Below are 21,462 nucleotides of genomic sequence, written 5' to 3'. Positions count from 1 at the left end.
GTTAAATATTACTTGTTAGATATTGCTGCACTGTTGGAACTAGAAACACAAGCATTTCACTACATTCATAACACCATCTGTTAACCATGTTATTTGACAACCTAATTGACATGGTTTGGGATGAGTTGGACCACAGAGTGAAGGAAAAGCAGCCAACAGGTGCTCAGCATATGTGGGAACTCCTTCAAGACTATTGGAAAGGGTGGCTACAAAGGGTGGCTACTTTGAAGAATCTCAAATATAAAATACATTTTCATTTGTTTAACACTTTTTTGATTACCACATGACTCCATATGTGTTATTTCATTGTTTTGATGTCTTCACTACTTTTCTACAATGTAGAAAATAGTAAAAATAATGAAAAAAACTTGAATGAGCAGGTGTGCCCAAACTTTTGACTGGTACTGTATAGGTTACACTTGTGTGCATTGTACAGTACCGAAACACCACTAGCCAAACGAACGGCTTCTTGTTAGGTGCGCAAATGAATTAAAGTGCAACTACACCCTCCCAAATGCATTTTATGTTATTTTTCTCAGACCTCAGAAGTGGTCGCCTGATGTGGTTTAATCCATAAGAATCCAAACCCTGATTAACGCTACAGACAGAAGTTGGCAGATCGGCTGTACCGACTTCAGATGAGTCCCAAGACACTTGTGGGGGTCTTAAATCAAAAATGACACTACAGACGATTTTCTGAGAAGACCATTTTTCAGAATGTCTCATGGCCTGACAAACACAGCTCTAGCTCTGTCACCTTTCACCGCAGATGCGGAAGTGTGACATAGGCGGATGTGGTGGATTGAGACACATCCAATGCAAAATGATGCCTCTAGCTTAAACTGACAGGTTTTTTGTATTTTGCTCATTAGTTTCTGCATATGAATATCACTCTTCTCATTGTGGACATTTCCACATATAAAAGTGTGATTTTGAGAGTGAAAACCTGAAAAAAATTGTGCAAATCTGTAACTTGGAAAAACAGAACCTGGAAACAGAATTTGGCAAAAAAAAATTTACTAAACAGAATTTCACAAAAGGTAAAACTGATTTTAGAGTTATGTTGCATATGCAGCTATCAAAAATACTTGGCAATATCTGCTCAATCCAAATTTACAACCAATTGATTGCAGCACTACCACAAAAATGGAGGAGGAAAGTGGAAAAGGAAGGAAACTTGTTCGCCTGCCATAAATTGAAGATACAAATTGGCTGAAAGGAACTGGCATAAATCTAAAAATATACCAGTTTCATTACAGGACAAAAATGTTGACAGCTGCGCCATACAGGTTGCAAAATAAATGGGAAGAGATTTTCGATGTATCAATTATGAACTGGTTCAAAAAACTACACTTGATTCAACACTTGATTGATTTCTGTTCTGAAAGAGCTGCAAAACCTGGACCGTACAAATCAGCTGGGCTTGACAATCTGGACCCTCTATTTCTGAAACTATCCGCCGCCATTGTCGCAACCCCCATTACCAGCCTGTTCAACCTCTCTTTCATATCGTCTGAGATCCTCATGGACTGGAAAGCTGCCGCGGTAATCCCCCTCTTCAAAGGGGGAGACACCCTGGACCCAAACTGTTACAGACCTATATCCATCCTGCCCTGCCTATCTAAGGTCTTTGAAAGCAAACAGATCACTGACCATCTCGAATCCCACCGTACCTTCTCCGCTGTGCAATCTGGTTTCCGAGCCAGTCACGGGTGCACATCAGCCACACTAAAGGTAATAACCTCCTTCCGATAAAAGACAGTACTGTGCAGCCTACTTCATCGACCTGGCCAAGGCTTTCGACTCTGTCAATCACCATACTCTTATCGGCAGACTCAGTAGCCTCTGTTTTCCTAATGACTGCCTTGCCTGGTTCTCCAACTACTTTGCAGACAGAGTTCAGTGTGTCAAATCGGAGGGCATGTTGTCCGGTCCTCTGGCAGTCTCTAAGGGTATGCCACAGGGTTCAATTCTCAGGCCGACTCTTTTCTCTGTATATATCAATGATGTTGCTCTTGCTGCGGGCGATTCCCTGATCCACCTCTATGCAGACGACACCATTCTGTATACTTCTGGCCCTTCCTTGGACACTGTGCTATCTAACCTCCAAACGAGCTTCAATGCCATACAACACTCCTTCCATGGCCTCCAACTGCTCTTAAACGCAAGTAAAACCAAATGCATGCTTTTCAACCGTTCGCTCCCTGCACCCGCACGCCCGACTAGCATCACCACCCTGGATGGTTCCGACCTAGAATTTGTGGACATCTATAAGTACCTAGGTGTCTGGCTAGACTGTAAACTCTCCTTCCAGACTCATATCAAACATCTCCAATCCAAAATCAAATCTGGAATCGGCTTTCTATTTCGCAACAAAGCCTCATTCACTCACGCCGCCAAACTTACCCTAGTAAAACTTACTATCGGCGATGTCATATAATACTCTACTCAGCAAACGGGATGCAGTTTATCACAGTGCCATCCTCTCTGTTACTAAAGCACCTTATACCACCCACCACTGCGACCTGTATGCTCTAGTCAGCTGGCCCTCGCTACATATTTGTCGCCAGACCCACTAGCTCCAGGTCATCTACAAGTCCATGCTAGGTAAAGCTCCGCCTTATCTCAGTTCACTGGTCACGATGGCAACACCCACCCGTAGCACGCGCTCCAGCAGGTGTATCTCACTGATCATCCCTAAAGCCAACACCTCATTTGGCCACCTTTCCTTCCAGTTCTCTGCTACCTGTGACTGGAACGAATTGCAAAAATTGTTGAAGTTGGAGACTTTTATCTCCCTCACCAACTTTAAACATCTGCTATCTGAGCAGCTAACCGATCGCTGCAGCTGTACATAGTCCATCGGTAAATGGACCCAATTTACCTACCTCATCCCCATACTGTTTTTATTTATTTACTTTTCTGCTCTTTTGCACACCAGTATCTCTACCTATATTTGTCCTCCGAGGGTGGAAGGGTTTGTCACGTTCTGACCTTAGTCACGTTCTGGTCTATGTTCTTTTTTTATGTTGTGTTTTGAGTTTGGCCTGGTCTTTGTTTTAGTATGGTCAGGGCGTGAGTTGGGTGGGTTGTCTATGTTCGTTTTTCTATGTTGTGTTTTGAGTTTGGCCTGGTATGGTTCTCAATCAGATGCAGGTGTCGTTAGTTGTCTTTGATTGAGAATCATACTTAGGTAGCCTTTTCCCACCTATGTTTTGTGGGTGATTATTTTCTGTTCAGTGTTTTTTTGTATTCACCGTTCAGGACTGTTTCATTTCGTTCTCGTTATTTTGTTTTGTATTCATGATAATAAATGATCAATATGGACACATACCACGCTGCGCATTGGTCCTCCTCTTCTTCCACCAACAACGGCCGTTACAGAATCACCCACCACCAAAGGACCAAGCAGCGTGGTAAGGAGCAGCGCTATCTGGAGGAGGTGACAACATGGGACGAGATAGAAAGGTGGTCGGTCGACCCAGTGAGAGTGCCGGAGCCCTCCTGGGACTCTCTGGAACAGTGCGAGGAGGGATACCGGAGGATGGAGTTGGCACGGCGGTCAAGGAAGCACGAGAGGCAGCCCCAAAAATGTATTGGGGGGGCACACAGGAAGTGTGGCTAAGTCAGGTAGGAGACCTGAGCCAACTCCCCATGCTTACCGTGGAGAGAGGTGGACTGGGCAGGCACCGTGTTATGCCGTGAGGCGTGCGGTGTCCCCGGTGCGCAGGCATAGCCCAGTGCGTTACATCGCAGCGCCTCGTATTGGCCGGGATTGAGTGGGCATCGAGCCAGGTGCCATGAAGCCGGGTCAGCGCATCTGGTCTCCAGTGCGTCTCCTTGGGCCGGGGTACATGGCCCCAGCCCTACGCACGGTGTCCCCGGTTCGCCAACACAGCCCAGTGCGGTCTGTTCCACCTCGCCGCACTGGCCTGGCGACGGGGAGTATCCAGCCAGTTAGGGTTGTGCAGGCTCGGTGTTCGAGACCTCCTGTGCGCCTCCACGGTCCGGTCTATCCGGTGCCTCCTCCACGCACCAGGCCTCCGGTGGCAGCCCCATGCACCAGGCTGTCTCTCCGTCTCCTTCCTCCAGGTGCTCCCTCCTGTCCAGCGCTGCCAGAGTCTCCCGTCTGTCCTGAGCTGCCAGAGTCTCCCGTCTGTCCTGAGCTGCCAGAGTCTCCCGTCTGTCCTGAGCTGCCAGAGTCTCCCGTCTGTCCTGAGCTGCCAGAGTCTCCCGTCTGTCCTGAGCTGCCAGAGTCTCCCGTCTGTCCTGAGCTGCCAGAGTCTCCCATCTGTCCTGAGCTGCCAGTGTCTCCCGTCTGTCCTGAGCTGCCAGAGTCTCCCGTCTGTCCTGAGCTGCCAGAGTCGCCCGTCTGTCCTGAGCTGCCAGAGTCGCCCGTCTGTCCTGAGCTGCCAGAGTCTCCCGTCTGTCCTGAGCTGCCAGAGTCTCCCGTCTGTCCTGAGCTGCCAGAGTCGCCCGTCTGTCCTGAGCTGCCAGAGTCGCCCGTCTGTCCTGAGCTGGGTGATTATTTTCTGTTTAGTGTGTTTTGCACCTGACGGAGCTGTTTCGGTTGTTTCTTTGTTTGATAGTGTTCAGTTTACATAAATAACATGAACAAGTTCCACGCTGCGCTTTGGTCTGATCCTTGCTACTCCTCCTCAGACGAAGAGGAGGAAATCTGTTACAGGGTTTTTTTTTAAATAATAATAATATATGATAAATTATTTTAGAAATTGTCATGAAATAGCCAAGAGAGGTGATAAATTATTATTTGTTTCAAAATAACAAAAATGTATTTTGGAGGTGTATTTAATGTCTCTCAATTAACAACAAGTAAAATAGGCCAAAATGCAGGTTCAGGTCAGCATTTTTGTCCCCTCCATCAAGTAACATTTCTCACACATCTGAACTTATGTATTTGGTCTTTCACAATAGCTAATGTAAGCCAGTGGAACAAATCTAATTGCTTACAATGGGCTAAAATATATTTGCTTGTGTCAGCAAAACAATACTGTTATTCTCCATAATTATTGTATTTTTCCATTTTTAAGCTGTCCTGGACAATGTTGCAAATATTTTTGTTGTTGTTGGAAATACTATTGAAATTCCAAAGCAATTAGCTTGCTTTGTACTTTTAGTACTTCAAACAAAATTGTTAAGTTTTGAATGTTCATTCAACATTCAAAGCATCCTGAATACACCTGACTGGGTGATTTTATTTTAATTCCACCCTGGTCAAAGGCAAAAGCCTAGCAGAAGACATTGCCCAGCCTGTGCCACCCTGCCCTTTCCGACGTCAGAGGCCTGGGCCTTTTGTCAGTATTGCTGGATAATTGCTTTTTCTCCAGCAAGGTTATTCATGGCTCGCGATTGGATCATCTGACCTAAGGACAGGGAAGCCACATTTGCAGCCTAGTCGGTTGGTTTAATGCTTTGCCTCTGAGTTGATTGTTTCACTAAGGTTTGGTGCAGTTGGGTCTTCTCCTTCTGTTCTAATGGGATTTATCAATGATTTATTTTCCTCTGATTTTCATCTCATCTCGGCCTTTAATTGCTTTTGTTATTGAAAGGTGTGATGAGAACTCCGAGTATGGGCCATCATCATCACACCTTGGATGTAAAACGTTTTCTTCAACACTGCATCATTTTGTCAAATTTGAACTTGTAGTGAGAGGTGTCCTGGGGAACAGTATTGACATTTACCTGAAAGAGGAAATCTGCAGTTGCTACATCCATTTGTGGACTTAAACATTAATGATATATACTCATTGATTCTTGAAGAATATACTGTTATTACTGTTATAAATGCCTCATCAGCTTAGTTCAACTGTCGTACCCCATCAGAACCCAACATGTAAGCTCATTTTACTCCAATGTTTGTAAACATGATAAATGTTAACGAACACTGTGTAGCCTCAAACCAACCAAACCAAAAATATAATTTGCATGTCTTGGATGGTCAATCCTTGCATCTACAGCTCCTTCAGAAATTATTCATACCGCTTGACTTATTCCACATTTTGTTGTATTATTATGGATTCTTTTCCTTTACTCACATCAGACTGAAACTTTACCAGTTGAAAGTATACAGAAATACAATAGATATTTGTATTACAAGTTCAAATTAAAATATGCAAATGAAGCAAAACCTCCTTAAATATGCGCAGATGTGCATATTACGAGTATCTGTTTTTCAACACAACAAGTTGTTTTTGTTTTATTGTGACTCAATGGTCAGACTTTTACAGACAGTTTATCAAAATATTGTCATTTCATGGAATTATTAAAAAAAAAACACTATTCAAATGTATGACTGATGCATATTTTGCATATATTTACAGATAATATCACACTTAAAATCAAAACGACACAAGATATAAAAAAAAGCCTCTGTATGAGTTTGACTGTAAGACCTTAGAACCTGTGTGTGGAAGAATGTAAATGTGAGTCATTTAAAGACCGAGAAAATGTAATTGGTGCACGGGGAACATGTCAATTTGAGAAAATGGACGGTAAAGATAGGCTAATGGAATTATAACATCATTTCCATAAATATGACCATTTATGTCACATTTATTAATTAATCTCTTATTCATATATCACTTCTAAGCTGACAAATAAACATCAAATCTACCTTTTACAAATACATTAGCATGTTAATGACATTTGCTTCAAGCAATAGAGCATATTCTTTGAATACTGCAGTTTTGGGCTAATTCTCATATCACTTTGCTCAATTTGTCCCATATAAGGCTTTTGCATGGCTGTTGAAATGTGCAGAACATTAATCAGCTATGCCTGCCCCATATGTAAGGCCCTCTGAGTTGTTGCTGGTGCCGCTTTACTTTCTTGACTGTGTCGTGGGACCTGCGCCTACGCTTGGCACACTCCATTGAAGCAGCATCAGCTCTCACAACACGCCTCGCATCCTCCTCTCTGATTGCTTCCAGTGTTACCAAAGTGCTGTCAAGCCACAATTTGTCCATCACATTTGAAATAGCAGAGGCTCCCTCATTGAGTGTGGCTACTGCCATACCGGCTGCTGCGTCAACGTGGCTTTTGCCCATGAAGACAATTTGGGGGGATCGCGACCATATTACAGAGTTCAGACATTCATTTGCATTCTGGGTTCCTCCGTGCTACATTCTTTTGAGGAGTTTATCATTTGACACCCTTATGATATACAGGGAACCATTTTCTGTGCAACCTCTCTATACAAAGCGTTTTACAGTGATGAGTGGAGGTCGTTTGACCGCTGATCCGTAATGGGTCAGCGGTCAAACGACCTCCACTCATCACTGTAAAACGCTCCCTGAAACACTTCTGCGAGCAGGCCTTTCTAATCGACCTGGCCGGGGTATCCTGGAAGGATATTGATCTCATCCCGTCAGTAGAGGATGCCTGGATATTTTTTAAAAATGCCTTCCTAACCATCCTAAATAAACATGCCCCATTCAAGAAATTTAGAACCAGGAACAGATATAGCCCTTGGTTCTCCCCAGACCTGACTGCCCTTAACCAACACAAAAACATCCTATGGCGTTCTGCATTAGCATCGAACAGCCCCCGTGATATGCAGCTGTTCAGGGAAGCTAGAAATCATTATACACAGGCAGTTAGGAAAGCCAAGGCTAGCTTTTTCAAGCAGAAATTTGCTTCCTGCAACACTAACTCAAAAAAGTTCTGGGACACTGTAAAGTCCATGGAGAATAAGAACACCTCCTCCCAGCTGCCCACTGCACTGAAGATAGGAAACACTGTCACCACTGATAAATCCACCATAATTGAGAATTTCAATAAGCATTTTTCTACGGCTGGCCATGCTTTCCACCTGGCTACTCCTACCCCGGACAACAGCACTGCACCCCCAACAGCAACTCGCCCAAGCCTTCCCCATTTCTCCTTCTCCCAAATCCATTCAGCTGATGTTCTGAAAGAGCTGCAAAATCTGGACCCCTACAAATCAGCCGGGCTAGACAATCTGGACCCTTTCTTTCTAAAATTATCTGCCGAAATTGTTGCCACCCCTATTACTAGCCTGTTCAACCTCTCTTTCGTGTCGTCTGAGATTCCCAAAGATTGGAAAGCAGCTGCGGTCATCCCCCTCTTCAAAGGGGGGGACACTCTTGACCCAAACTGCTACAGACCTATATCTATCCTACCGTGCCTTTCTAAGGTCTTCGAAAGCCAAGTCAACAAACAGATTACCGACCATTTCGAATCTCACCATACCTTCTCTGCTATGCAATCTGGTTTCAGAGCTGGTCATGGGTGCACCTCAGCCACGCTCAAGGTCCTAAACGATATCTTAACCGCCATCGATAAGAAACATTACTGTGCAGCCGTATTCATTGATCTGGCCAAGGCTTTCGACTCTGTCAATCACCATATCCTCATCGGCAGACTCGACAGCCTTGGTTTCTCAAATGATTGCCTCGCCTGGTTCACCAACTACTTCTCTGATAGAGTTCAGTGTGTCAAATCGGAGGGTCTGCTGTCCGGACCTCTGGCAGTCTCTATGGGGGTGCCACAGGGTTCAATTCTTGGACCGACTCTCTTCTCTGTATACATCAATGAGGTCGCTCTTGCTGCTGGTGAGTCCCTGATCCACCTCTACGCAGACGACACCATTCTGTATACTTCCGGCCCTTCTTTGGACACTGTGTTAACAACCCTCCAGGCAAGCTTCAATGCCATACAACTCTCCTTCCGTGGCCTCCAATTGCTCTTAAATACAAGTAAAACTAAATGCATGCTCTTCAACCGATCGCTACCTGCACCTACCCGCCTGTCCAACATCACTACTCTGGACGGCTCTGACTTAGAATACGTGGACAACTACAAATACTTAGGTGTCTGGTTAGATTGTAAACTCTCCTTCCAGACCCATATCAAACATCTCCAATCCAAAGTTAAATCTAGAATTGGCTTCCTATTTCGCAACAAAGCATCCTTCACTCATGCTGCCAAACATACCCTTGTAAAACTGACCATCCTACCAATCCTCGACTTTGGCGATGTCATTTACAAAATAGCCTCCAATACCCTACTCAACAAATTGGATGCAGTCTATCACAGTGCAATCCGTTTTATCACCAAAGCCCCATATACTACCCACCATTGCGACCTGTACGCTCTCGTTGGCTGGCCCTCGCTTCATACTCGTCGCCAAACCCACTGGCTCCATGTCATCTACAAGACCCTGCTAGGTAAAGTCCCCCCTTATCTCAGCTCGCTGGTCACCATAGCATCTCCCACCTGTAGCACACGCTCCAGCAGGTATATCTCTCTAGTCACCCCCAAAACCAATTCTTTCTTTGGCCGCCTCTCCTTCCAGTTCTCTGCTGCCAATGACTGGAACGAACTACAAAAATCTCTGAAACTGGAAACACTTATCTCCCTCACTAGCTTTAAGCACCAACTGTCAGAGCAGCTCACAGATTACTGCACCTGTACATAGCCCACCTATAATTTAGCCCAAACAACTACCTCTTTCCCAACTGTATTTAATTTTAATTAATTTATTTATTTTGCTCCTTTGCACCCCCATTATTTTTTATTTCTACTTTGCTCATTCTTCCATTGCTAAACTACCATTCCAGTATTTTACTTGCTATATTGTATTTACTTTGCCATCATGGCCTTTTTTGCCTTTACCTCCCTTCTCACCTCATTTGCTCACATTGTATATAGACTTGTTTATACTGCATTATTGACTGTATGTTTGTTTTTACTCCATGTGTAACTCTGTGTCGTTTTATCTGTCGAACTGCTTTGCTTTATCTTGGCCAGGTCGCAATTGTAAATGAGAACTTGTTCTCAACTTGCCTACCTGGTTAAATAAAGGTAAAATAAATAAATAAAACAAAAATCTATTGCCTCCATGGTTTTTGTGACTGGGTGGATCTTCACCATCTTCTAGGGCTCGCTGGTACCAGCACCAATGGACACACCTATCCTGTAGTTGGAAGTGAATCCTCTCTTGTGCTAAGTGCCATCAAAGATTACATGAATATCTATGATAGCATCCTCATCCTCCTTCAGCAACTCTGCTATGTCTGGGTATATATCTGCGTATGCTCTTCTAATGATCTTTGCAGCACTCTCCATTGACTGTAGCTCTCTCTGAATCTTTGCAACTTAAGTGTGTGTGGGGGGGGAGTACTTATTATGTCTATTGACATTACAGTCATAACAGCAGGACTAAATATCAGCATGTTAACCTATGTAAATATTAGCATATCAGCATGTATTTACTTAATGTGAAGCTAATTTCTCAGTAATCACAGTAGGCTACAGCCCTTGTGACAGTCTATGTGACAGTCTCATTGTATAGTTAAGTTTTCCTATCACCGTATCTATTCACTTTGAATACATTTGCTGGAGCAAGGAAATACATTATTTATACACAGCAAGTCACCTGACAATAATGGACTACTCTCCCTTTTTATTTACCTGTCATTCTCCTGTCATGTCTCTGATATAAGCTGAGACACAAGGAAGGAATCCCTAGGACTTTGCTTATTTTCTTTAGAGCTGCATAACCAGGTCAAAGCTTGTGGTGTAGAAGAACCATCCTTACATTTATATCAAATGCCACATCTCCCCTGGAGCACTCCTGCAGCCTGGAGGAAGTGTAAACACTCCTCCAAAATGCAATCGCGATCACCTTCACAGTGTGCGCATTCTATCATGAGAATTACAGAATCCCTGGTTGGTGGGGTCTATGGTGATATTCAGTCCAGTGTTTAGACACAGGGCAAATACAATCATGTACAAGTTGGTTTATTTGTGACATGTGGAATAAAAGCATGAATTAAACGTGGATTCTTTGCGGAAGATATTTTCAAGCAAGGAAGTGTTGCACGTTTTAACCAATCAGGTTTCTGGAAAGGGCCTTTAAATACGGATGTCAGGAAACTACTAATCTTTCAGCACTATGCACTATGTCTACAAAGGATATAGCCATGTATGGACTAGCTAACAATATGATCCGGAAAACAAGCTTTTGAATGAAATATGATTCAACATGGAGAGTTTAGAAAAAGTGGTTGAAGTTCTACATGAAACATGCTAAAAATAACTAAATGTATGATAGGTGTAGCTAATGGAGTTGGGATAAAATGATACAAATCAAGTATTTATATACATTATTGCCGATTTATTTGTACATTTTATGAAAGTATGGAAGTTATATTTGCAAAATATCGGAAAATCAGAAAATGGACAGATGGAAGCAAAATCACAATTTTTGCCTGATTTCAAAATGGACAGATGGAAGCAAAATCACAATTTTTGCCTGGCCTGATTTCAAAATGGATGAAATAGATTTTTTTTCTCTCAACCATCTACACGCAATACCATAATGACAAAGTAAATGTTTTTGTTGTTGAAATTTACAGAAATATCTAATTTACATAATTATTCACACCCCCTGTCAATACTTGTTAGAATCTCGTTTGGCAGCGATGACAGCTGTGAGTCTTTCTGGGTAAATCTCTAAGAGCTTTGCACACCTGTGTTGTACAATATCTTCAGAGGCTTGCCATAGATTTTCAAGCTGATTTAGGTCAAAACTGTAACTAGTCTACTCAGGAACTTCCAATGTCGTCTTGGTAAGCTTCTCCAGTGTATATTTCTACTTTAGGTTATTGTCCTGCTGAAAGGTGAATTTGTCTCTCAGTGTCTGTTGGAAAGCAGACTGAACCGGGTTTCCTCTAGGATCTTGCCTGTGCTTAGCTCTATTCCAGTGGCGGTCAGTGCCGTTTAAGATGAGGGAGGAGGATTTTCTTTAAGGTCCTGGCCTTCTATCTATTATAACATATTGGATGACTGTCATTCATATTCCATTCACTCAGCTCGATGTAACATCGATAGGTTTAGGCTACTACCATTTACCCCATACCTGTCATGAGGTTGCTACAACAGGTCAAGAGAAAAATTTGAGTAATCCAGACAGAGACCCATTCAATACCTCCTTGCACTATCTTGCCTAGATCTTGCTGATCTAGGGTGTAAGCATTAGTCCGACGGTTGCAAATGAGAGTTTCTACTGGACAAATCCAGGTATCTTTATCCCTATTTCGTTCTGTTTGCTTCCATTTAAGAAACATTTTTCAATTGCATTGAATAATTTCTTCTCGTATAACCCCTCCTCCTCTCACATTTTAACTTTGCTTGTGGACTTCAGTGCACAATACAAAAGCTGTCTGTGACCAGGCGAAAAAACCTTTCTAAGCCAAACATTCAGACCATAACTGTTAACATCTACGCACAGCCTACATCATTGTCACTTAACGTCCTAGTCAACATACAGTAACTAGCTACTAAAACTAGCGTGTTAATTAACCTGCTACAATCATGCAGTACAGTGTACAGTAAGCAGTTTAGCAGTTACACCGGCGGGCCCCGATGGCAATAAATTTATAAAAAACAAAAGCTTAGCCAGTTATCTAACATAGCATCCCTCTCTGTTTGAGCTGGTTGTTTGAGTAGGCTAATTGTTTGTTTTAGTTGGTCAGGACGTGAGTTGGGTGGGCATTCTATGTTTTGTGTTTCTAGGTTGGTTTTCTGTGTTCGGCCTAGTATGATTCTCAATCAGAGACAACTAACGACACCTGCCTCTGATTGAGAACCATACTAGGCTGAACACAGAAAACCAACCTAGAAACACAAAACATAGAATGCCCACCCAACTCACGTCCTGACCAACTAAAACAAACAATTAACACAATAACTAGGGTCAGAACGTGACAAGAGTGGTATTCAGTGATGTGTAATGTTGGATTTGCCCCAAACATACCACTTTGTAGTCAGGACATAATGTTCATTTCTTTGCCACATTTTTAGCGCCTTGTTGCAAATAGGATGCATATGTACAAGCTTCCTTCTTTTAACTCTGTCAGTGAGGTTAGTACTGTGGAGTAACCACAACGTTGTTGATCCATCCTCAAATTGAACTGTTAACTGTTTTAACCCTTGTGTTGTCTTAAGGGTCAGAAATGGCCCGCTACTATGTTTAACTGCAGAGAAAACCCCCTAAATTATATTTTTTTCAAATTGAAATTTTAGGACTTTTCCTAGAGTGACCCCAACATTAGAAAAAGTGAAATATCACCTAAGTTCATATGTCCATGAAAGCTGTACACCACCAGGGTACAAAGATTGTCTTAGGGTCATTTTTGACCCGGCAGTTATAAAATCATATACACACAACAAAAACCACAAAGACACACGCACACACACACACACACACACACACAGACAGTAGAAATTGAGATTATGTGTGCTACTGATTGAACTCAGACAAAACTAAAACTTTATTGTGCATATGCAGCATCTCCCCTCCACAACTCCACACATTGATCAAGTTCACAGACAAAATAAACCAAAATTCAGACAAAATAAACATCTCAGACAAAATAAACATTTCTTGAAAGCATTGTTTACTAATGGGGAATGCAGTCAGAGTCTATAGAGGTGCTGCAGATGACAGTCCCCCCAGTTCTCTCTTTGCTGAAGCCATGAGAGCACGTTTCAGTGCCCAAGAGGTCGTAGATATGATTTTTTTCAGATGTCCAGGAGGAAGAAGAGAACAATGATTTAGAAGAGTAGGAGGTATATATCACTATGTTGCCAAAAAGGTTAAAGACTGTTATTGTTTCCCTTCAATAAAATGCATTCAAAACTACTTTCTGCACATTTCTGCTACTTTCTTAGGCTATACAAGTGTTATCTCTTGCTAAAAAATTTATGTTTACATGTATGCAGTACCATTAGCAATAATAATAATAATAATAATAAACCTCTACTTTAGTAAAGAAAATAATTATGACAGATGTGTTGTAATAAAACGAGTGATGTCCACTGATTAAAGTCACCATTGGCCTCATAGTAAAATCCCGGAGCAGTTTCCTTCCTCTCCAGCAACTGAGTTACTAAGGACACCTGTATCATTGTATTGACTGGGTGTGTTTAAACACCATCCAAAGCGTAATTAATAACTTCACCAGGCTCAAAGGGATATTCAATGTCTGCTTTTTCCCATCTACCCATTGGTGCCCTTCTTTGCAAGGCATTGGCAAATCTCCCTGGACTTTGTGGTTGAATTTGTGTTTGAAATTATCTGCTCGACTGAGACACCTGACAGATAATTGTATGTGTGGGGTACAGGGATAAGGTAGTCATTTAAAATCATGTTAAAAACTAGTCCATGTAACTTATTATGTGACTTGTAAAGCATATTGTAAGGGATTTCCTCCTCTTCTTCCGAAGAGGAGAGGCGAAACGGATCAGAGGACCAATATGCGGTGTGGTAAGTGTCCATGGTTCTTTTAATATGTAAATTTACTCATGAACAACTGATACAACAAAAACAAGAAACGTGTGAAACCCTCAACAGCCCTATCTGGTGCAAAACACAAAGACAGGAACAATCACCCACAAACACACAGTGACACCCAGGCTACCTAAGTATGATTCTCAATCAGAGACAACTAATGACACCTGCCTCTGATTGAGAACCATACTAGGCTGAAACATAGAAAACCCCAAATCATAGAAAATCAAACATAGACTGCCCACCCAACTCACGCCCTGACCATACTAACTAAATACAAAACACAGGACATAAAGGTCAGAACGTGACAGTACCCCCCCCCAAAGGTGCGGACTCCGGCCGCAAAACCTTGACCTATAGGGGAGGGTCTGGGTGGGCGTCTGTCCGCGGTGGCGGCTCTGGCGCAGGACGCGGACCCCACTTCACCATTGTCTTAGTCCGCCTTATTGTCCGCCTCCGTGGCTTTCTCACCATGGCCACCCCTCTCAATGACCCCACTGGACAGAGGGGCAGAAGCTCTGGACAGAGGGGCAGAAGCTCTGGACAGAGGGGCAGAAGCTCTGGCGCCTCTGGGCTGAGGGGCTCTGGCGCCTCAGACTCCGGCAGCGGCGCCGGACAGGCGGGAGACTCCAGCAGCAGCGCCGGACAGGCGGGAGACTCCGGCAGCAGCGCCGGACAGGCGGGAGACTCCGGCAGCGGCGCCGGACAGGCGGGAGACTCCGGCAGCGGCGCCGGACAGGCGGGAGGCTCCGGCAGCGGCGCCGGACAGGCGGGAGGCTCCGGCAGCAGCGCCGGACAGGCGGGAGGCTCCGGACAGGCGGGAGGCTCCGGCAGCAGCGCCGGAAAGGCGGGAGGCTCCGGCAGCGGCGCCGGACAGGCGGGAGGCTCCGGCAGCGGCGCCGGACAGGCGGGAGACTCCGGCAGCGGCGCCGGACAGGCGGGAGGCTCCGGCAGCGGCGCCGGACAGGCGGGAGGCTCCGGCAGCGGCGCCGGACAGGCGGGAGGCTCCGGCAGCGGCGCCGGACAGGCGGGAGGCTCCGGACAGGCGGGAGGCTCCGGCAGCAGCGCCGGACAGGCGGGAGGCTCCGGACAGGCGGGAGGCTCCGGCAGCGGCGCCGGACAGGCGGGAGACTCCGGCAGCAGCGCCGGACAGGCGGGACCACCTGCAGGGAGGAGACGGAGAGACAGCCTGGTGCGTGGGGCTGCCACAGGAACCACCAGGCTGGGGAGACCTTCAGGAGGCTTGGTGTTAGGAGGAGGCACCTGAAGGACCGGGCTGTGGGGGAGCACTGGAGCTCTGGTGCGCAACCTTGGCACCACTTCCCCAGGCTGGACAACTACTCTAGCCCGGACCCTCCAGAGTGCAGGCACAGGTTGAACCGGGCTGTGGATAAGCACGGGAGATCTAGTGCTCACTACCCGCATCTCTCCCCTAGGCTCCACTCTCACATTTGCCCGGCACGAGCGGAGCGCAGGCAGAGGACGGCACTGCACCCTCCCAGCGCCCCGGAGACACAGCACGCAGACCCGGCGCAGGATAACCTGGACCAAAACTGCGTACCGGCAACCAGACCCGCTGAGCAGGCAACATACGCCCTGGCTCAATGCCCACACTCGCATGGCACTTTCGGGGGGCTGCCCTATAGCGCACCGGGCTATGGACACGCACTGGCGACACCGTGCGCTTAACCGCATAACACGGTACCTGACCAGTAATGCGCTGCTTATCATAAGCACGAGGAGTGAGCTCAGGTCTGCTACCTGGCTTAGTACCACACCTCGTCTGCCCCCCCCCCAAAAAAAATTGGGGCTGCCTCTCGTACCTGTCGCACTGCCGTGCTGGCTTCGCCAACCTCATCCTCCTGTAACCCTCCTTGCACTGCTCCATTGAATCCCAGGCGGGCTCCGGCACTCTCCCTCGGTCGACCGCCCACCTATCTATCTCCTCCCAAGTTGTGTAGTCCTGTGATGCTGGCAGCTGTTGTTGCTGCTGCTGCTGCTGTCTTCGCTGCTGTTTACCACGCCGCTTGGTCCGAGTTGGGTGGGTGATTCTGTAAGGGATTTCCTCCTCTTCTTCCGAAGAGGAGAGGCGAAACGGATCATAGGACCAATATGCGGCGTGGTAAGTGTCCATGGTTCTTTTAATATGTAAATTTACTCATGAACAACTGATACAACAAAAACAAGAAACGTGTGAAACCCTCAACAGCCCTATCTGGTGCAAAACACAAAGACAGGAACAATCACCCACAAACACACAGTGACACCCAGGCTACCTAAGTATGATTCTCAATCAGAGACAACAAATTGAGAACCATACTAGGCTGAAACATAGAAAACCCCAAATCATAGAAAATCAAACATAGACTGCCCACCCAACTCACGCCCTGACCATACTAACTAAATACAAGACACAGGAAATAAAGGTCAGAACGTGACACATATTTTTACTCTTGGACATATTTAGGCTTGCCATAACAAAGTGGATGACTCGAGACATTTCAGCTTTTTTTCAAGACATTTCAGAATTTCGAAAAACATACAGTACCAGTCAAAAGTTTGGAAACACATGCTCATTCAATGGTTTTTCTTTATTTTTTACTATTTTCTACAGTGTAGAATAATAGTGAAGACATCAAAACTATGAAATAACACATATGATATCATGTAGTAACCAAAAAAGTGTTAAACAAATCAAAATATATTTTATATTTGAGATTCTTCAAAGTAGCCACCCTTTGCCTTGATGATAGGTTTGCATACTCTTGGCATTCTCTCAAAAAGCTTCATGAGCTAGTCACCTGGAATGCATTTCAACTAATAGGTGTGCCTTGTTAGAAGTTAATTTGTGGAATTTTTTTCCTTCTTAATGCATTTGAGCCAATCAAAATCAAATCAAATTGTATTTGTCACATGCACTGAATACAACAGGTACACTGATATGCTTACAAGCCCTTAACCAACAATGCAGTTTTAAGAAAATACCTAAAAAAAAAGTAAGAGATAAGAATAACAAATAATTAAAGAGCAGCAGTAAATAAAAATAGCGGGGCTTTATACAGGGTGTTCTGGTACAGAGTTAATTGAGGTACATTTTACATGCAGGTAGAGTTATTAAAGTGACTATGCATAGATAATAACAGAGAGTAGCAGCTGCTTAGAAGGGGGGGGGGGGGGCAATGCAAATTGTCTGGATAGCCATTTGATTATCTGTTCAGGAGTCTTAGTAACAGACACATCTCAACATAAACTGTTCAGGAGAGACTGCGTGAATCAGGCCTTCATGGTTGAATTGCTGCAAAGAAACCACTACAAAAGGACACCAAGAAACCCGAGCAATTTACAATATACTGGTGAAAATCTGTCCTTTGGTCTGATGAGTCCAAGTTTGAGATTTTTGGTTCCAACCATCATGTCTCAGAGTAGGTGAATGGATGATCTCCGCATGTGTGGTTCACATTGTGAAGCATGGAGGAGGAGGTGTGATGGTGTGGGGGGCTTTGCTGGTGACACTGTCAGTGATTTATTTAGAATTCAAGGCATGGTTAACCAGAATGGCTACCACAGCATTCTGCAGCAATTCACTATCCCATTTGGTTTGCGCTTAGTGGGACTATCATTTGTTTTTAAACAGGACCCAAAACACACCTCCAGACTGTGAAAGGGCTATTTGACCAAGAAGGATGACCTGGTCTCCACAATCACCCAACCTCAACCCAAGAGATTGTTAGGGATGAGTTGGACCGCAGAGTGAAGGAAAAGCAGCCAACATGTGCTCAGCATATGTAGGAACTCCATCAAGACTGTTGGAATGAATCTGATTGAGAGAATGCCAAGAGTGTGCAAAGCTGTCATCAATGTAAAGGTTAGCTACTTTGAAGAATCTAAAATTTCAAATATATTTTTTTGTTTAACACAAAAAAAACAAAATATATACTATTTGTTTAACACTTTTTTTGTTTACAAAATGATTCCATATGTGTTATTTCATAGTTTTCTTCACTATTATTCAACAATGTAGAAAGTAATACAAAAAGAAAACATTTGAATGAGTAGGGGTATCCCAACGTTTGACTGGTACTGTAATTCCACTGACTTTATGGGGTATTGTGTGCAGGCAAGTGACACAAAATCTCAATTCAATCCATTTTAAATTCAGGCTGTAACACAACAAAATGTGGAAAAAGTCAAGGGGTGTGAATACTTTCTGAAGGCATGGTATAGCTATGTCAATGAGTTTGAGAGTGGTTACATTTCATAAGGCCTATCCTACAGCTTAATACCAACACAGAGGCAGGTTGACAGCTTTGGTATTGCTTGAACTATGGATTGCCAATTAAATATGATGTTACACATCAAGTGTTTTTTGTTGTTGTTGCCTTAAGCCTACACTCTTAGAAAAAGGGGTTCCAAAAGTGTTATTTGGCTGTCACTATAGGATAAACCTTTCTGGTTCCAGGTAGAACTCTTTTGGGTTCCATGTAGAACCCTCTGGGGAAAGGGTTCTACATGGAACACAATAGGGTTCTAACTGGAAACAAAAAGTGTTTTTCAGAGGATTCTCCTATGGTAGGCCTATACATATGGTAGCATATCTTAACTTTCTTCTCCTTGGTGCATCTCAAAATCAAATAAAATTGTATTTTTCACATACCCCGAGTACATGCCCGTCAGACCTTACAGTGAAATGCTTACCTACAAGCCCTTAACCAACAATACATTTTAAAGAAAAATACTGTAAAAGTAACAAATAATTAAAGAGCAGCAGTAAAATAATAATAGCGAGGCTATATACGGGGGGCACCGGTACAGAATCAATGCAGTAATTGAGGTATTTCAGGTAATATATACATGTGGGTAGATTTATTAAAGTGATTTATGCATAGATAATAACAGAGAGCAGCAGCAGTGTAAAAGAGGGGGGGGGGGGGGGGAGTGACAATGCAAGAAGTCTGGGTAGCCATATGATTAGATGTTCAGTAGACTTATGGCTTCGGGGTAGAAGCTGTTTAGTAGCCTCTTGGACCTAGACTTGGCGCTCCGGTACCACTTGCTGTGCGGTAGCAGAGAGAACAGTCTATGACTAGGCTGGCTGGAATCTTTGACAATTCCTCTGACTCTGCCAGGTATAGTTGTCCTGGATGGCAGGAAGCTTGGCCCCAGTGATGTACTGGGCAGAACGCACTACCCTCTGTAGTGCCTTGCGGTCGGAGGCCAAGCAGTTGCCATACCAGGCAAAGACGCAACCATTCAGGATGTTCTCGATGGTGCAGCTGTAAAAACCTTTGAGGATCTGAGGAGCCATGCCAAATCTTTTCAGCATCCTGAGGGGGAATATTTTTTGCCATCTTCACGACTGTCTTGGTGTGGTGAGACCTGGCCGTGTGGTGCCAGGACAACAACCTCTCCCTCAACGTGATCAAGACTAATGAGACGATTGTGGACTATCATCATGTGATGCTGCTACTCTGTTCTTTATTTTACTCTTATTATTATCTATCCCGATGCCTAGTCACTTTACCCTGATTTTATGTACATATAGTATGTACCTCAAATACCTCATACCCTGCACATTGATCTGGAATTGATACTCCCTGTATATGGCTTCATTCTTGTGTATTTTATTCCACCTGTGTTTTTTACTTGTATTATTTTATTAAACTCTGCACCGATGGGAAGGGCTTATAAGCAAGAATTTTACATTTGAGAATGACTGTTAGTATTAATATGGAATTAAACCAATTTTGTACTCCCTCATGCTGTTTTTCTATTACAGAGTTCCATCAACGTGCCAGAGAGCTGTTACCATCCTGGCGTGAGGGTTATGTGTTTTTAATGCGCAATAAAAACATCCAGAACACTGTTGAAGTATTAGTCTGGTACAGATTTACATAATTACCCTCAATGCGATTACTGAAAGGTACAAAGGTTCCTCTTTGCTAATACAGTACAGCCGAAAAGAATCACCATTCATCAACTATGTTTCACTCCCGTTCAATGGATGCAATCAGTAAATAAAAGACTCATTAACACTTGGTTATATCATTATGGAGAGTTGATAAGGCGCAAATATTTGGATCCCTTTAGTCATTCGATGTAATTCAACAGACAGTAAGTACATGGTGAATCAAAATCTATAGCTCAGGGGATGAAAGGTCTGGGATTTTAGCTGCCCAGACACACAAACAATAATTTAGAACATACGCCCATACCCCACTGGCCGGAGTCTAAATTTCATGAAATTAATTCATACATCACACCTTATGTATGTACTTTAAAAAATAATACAGTCTTCTTACACTCTGAATGCAGGCTAGACAATAAAAACTACTTGGAGTAGCTTAGCCAAGACTACTAAAAAAGTGATGATACATCCATCAACTTTCTGCTGTCCCCATGGAAACAGTGCAATAAACCCAAATCCAGGCAAGAAGAAGTGATAAAAGCTTTTCAGAATAGAGCTACTGTAACTCTAGACTTCAATACAGTGCATCAAGAGAACCCAACAGGGTAAAGGGACCAGATAAATGTAAATGCATAAATATAACAAACAAACACAACATTTGTATCATTTACTAAGGGGCTTCCCAGTGTTCTTTAAAAAAAACATTAACCAAAACATTGAACATCCTGTGTTTGCTCACTGTCATCAACCCTGACTGGCAGTTCCCATCCTCCCAGACCATATTTGTCTGACATTTGCACCAGGTCTTTTACAGATCCTACATGGCCTCTTGATTTTTCCCGCTACCTCTGGGTTACAAATGATCAGATTGTCTTGCTGACATTTCACATGGTCAGACTAGCTGCTAAACCTGACCTTTCTAGCTTTCCTTGCCTTTCAGCCTCATGGGTTTCCACAGTTAGCGCTTTCAACATACTTAATGAACCAGACATATATGAATGAAAAGCTTAGATATTTCCCATCTTGTTGACAGGGCAGGATTTGTTTAACTTATAAAACATCCCTTCCCACTTTTGTGCATGAACAGCTCATACATTTGCAGGGGGCGATCGCTGAGGTGCTCTTCAAAAACAGACAGATTCTGACATGACCAGGCAGGCACAACACCATCATTCAGTCACATAATGGTTGCATCCCAAATAGCACACTATTCCTTATA

The sequence above is a fragment of the Oncorhynchus kisutch genome, linkage group LG3 (genome assembly GCF_002021735.2).
Source record: "Oncorhynchus kisutch isolate 150728-3 linkage group LG3, Okis_V2, whole genome shotgun sequence".
In the NCBI taxonomy this organism is placed as follows: domain Eukaryota; kingdom Metazoa; phylum Chordata; class Actinopteri; order Salmoniformes; family Salmonidae; genus Oncorhynchus; species Oncorhynchus kisutch.
The sequence above is the reverse complement of the archived record's forward strand: the minus strand, read 5'-3'. Positions refer to the sequence as shown.